This window comes from Ictalurus punctatus, chromosome 17, assembly GCF_001660625.3.
Source record: "Ictalurus punctatus breed USDA103 chromosome 17, Coco_2.0, whole genome shotgun sequence".
Lineage (NCBI taxonomy): Eukaryota > Metazoa > Chordata > Actinopteri > Siluriformes > Ictaluridae > Ictalurus > Ictalurus punctatus.
Genome location: NC_030432.2, coordinates 4,038,395 through 4,040,894, shown reverse-complemented (window position 1 = coordinate 4,040,894; position 2,500 = coordinate 4,038,395). Strand labels below are relative to the sequence as shown.

Genomic DNA, 2,500 nt, shown 5'->3' with positions numbered 1-2,500 from the left:
TCTTTCTGTTCTCTCTGTGTTCTCCTTCTGTTCTCTTTCTGTTCTCTTTGTCCTCTCTCTGTTCTCTCTGTGTTCTCTTTCTGTTCTCTTTCTGTTCTCTCTGTATTCACTCTGTGCTCTCTCTGTTTCACCTCTGTGTCTTCTCTATGTCACCTCTGTGTTCTCCCATACAAATACATAGAAAATCATACACTTGGCATTACACTGCTACTTATGACAATTTCTTCTAGTGTTCTAACAATGTTTATTAACACTGTGTGTGTGTGTGTGTGTGTGTGTGTGTGTGTGTGTGTGTGTGTGTGTTTTTGTCTGTGTGTTTGTGTGTGTGTGTGTTTGTAGTATTACACGCACTGATAAGACAAAGCTCTAAACTCATCATTGCAGTGCCTTAGAATAACACACAGATAAGCAGAAATGCCTCGGAGTCCGTGACCTTTATAAATCTCAGAGTGACAAAGTTCATTTCAGTGTTTATTACCATCACCTTATTGCTCCTGAACGATTACGGGAGTAAATACACAAACACACACTATTATATACAGACCGACACCCTGGCACACACACACACACACACACACACAACCTTGACATTGAGGAGCAAGCAACCATAGAGTGTGTAACACTCCCCTTCTCCCTCTCTTGCATTCTTTCCTTAATGAGAGGTCATTTTTTAGGCAGGTAAGACCACACTCACCCTTTCCTGCTGAAACACACACACACACACACACACACACAAAGCTCTGCTCCATTGTGTAAGTGTGTATGTGAAGCGGATGTTACTCTGCCAATGTTCTGATAAACACAACCATTAGCTCTTCATTCAGCACGGCACAAACGAACAACACTTCACTCTTGTTGGCCTACACCCATGACTCTCTCTCTTACACTCACACACACACACACACACACACACACACACACACACACACACACACCCTGATAAGCTCCAGCAACCTTTTAAAGCCTTATCTTTGATTTCAGAGTTGCACCAAAATGCTCTTATTAATTAATCAGACGCGAAGATCAGCAGCTTTTCAGCACGTGGATCTGATTAACTCCAGCTAATTAATTTTCTGGAGGCGCGCACACACACTCATTAACCACGATGACAACCTGAGAAGCACGTCCACAGTCAGCACACAAAAAAACCCCCAACCCAAAACCGAATAATAAAACAACAAAAACAAAAATCCATTAAACTAATGCTAAAAAAAAAAAAAAATGATACACACATATGAAATTATACTGTATGAATTCTCAACTCTGATTCGTCAGAAAATGTTCATTCGTTTTCTACAACAGCGGCTCGGGAAACGGCGCGTCCCGTGATTTAGACGACAGGTTTATGTTAACGCGCTCCTTCGTTATCATTTCAATAGTAACGACTTACAAAGGCACTTGTGACATCATAAGCGTAATAATAATAATAATAATAATAATAATAATAATAATAATAATAATAAAGAACTAAAAAATGTGTTATTATTTAACCGAGAAAAACTTGAAATCGTTGACGTGTTGAAGTTTTCAGTAAGGAGACGTTTATTTCATTCGTTTAATTCATTTTAATTACGTTTACGGAATGAGTCTCCCGTGTCAGAACTTATCCGGTAACTCGGAAGTCAGAACTCGGACGGAATTGCGTCATCGCTTCCGTGGTAACATTAACGCGTCTTCGTATCACATCACGCCGTCACTGAATATTGTCCTATAACTGCACGTTTCCAAGTATTTTATTCCTTACGTTATACTAGAGGGAAAAAGTGTATATGGTTGTGTATGATTCTGTAAGATCTGGCAACATTTTTTACTCCAATAAGATGAACAAACCTACATGAACAAAAAAACGCACCAGGTTAAAGAATAACTCCTTTGTCCATAAACAAAGAGGATTAATCAGAGCTGGAGGTTCGAGTTTCTCAAAAAGCTTCAAAGCCGTGCTCGTTCGACCGTCTCTTAATGATCTTTGTGCCGCGCCACTTTCGGGAAAGATTCCCCAAGAGATACGATCCCCTAAGAGAGGCATTTCTGGAAATCTTTTATGCGTTCTATCGGTCTGCAAGCTGCTACTGAATAGCACGAGTGTTCTTACTCTATCTCTCCTTTCCTGTCTCGCTCCTTTCTCTCTTCCCCTCGCTTCTTCAAACATGAGGGTGTCCGGAAGCCGCACGGACTCGCTGTGGCCGTGTGTTATGACAAAACATCATCGCCCCGATTCGAGCTAAACGACCTGAAGAGGTGGTTATCCGTCTTCTGTCTCATTCCGTCTAACGCTCTGTCTGACACGAGGAACCGACGAGGGGAAATACGGAAACCGCAAGAAGTCGTAACGCTCTCGGAACGTCGCGACAGATTCTTCTCTCGTCTTATCGGACCATGACATCGTTGTCATTCCGTGTCATCGGCGTGACCCGTTTTTAAATGGACTGAAATCACAAAAAGTGTCGAAGTTCAGAGGAACGAACCTCCATTTGAACCTGAACCAGTCGAGTTTCCGTCC

The 2,500-nt window shown here is 41.8% G+C and overlaps 1 protein-coding gene across 11 annotated transcripts in view; it reads right to left on the bottom strand.

The window, feature by feature from the left end:
* Positions 1-2,500, bottom strand: part of mecom (MDS1 and EVI1 complex locus) — a 168,399-nt gene that overhangs the window by 32,472 nt on the left and 133,427 nt on the right. The gene's annotated exons all lie outside the window — the stretch shown is intronic.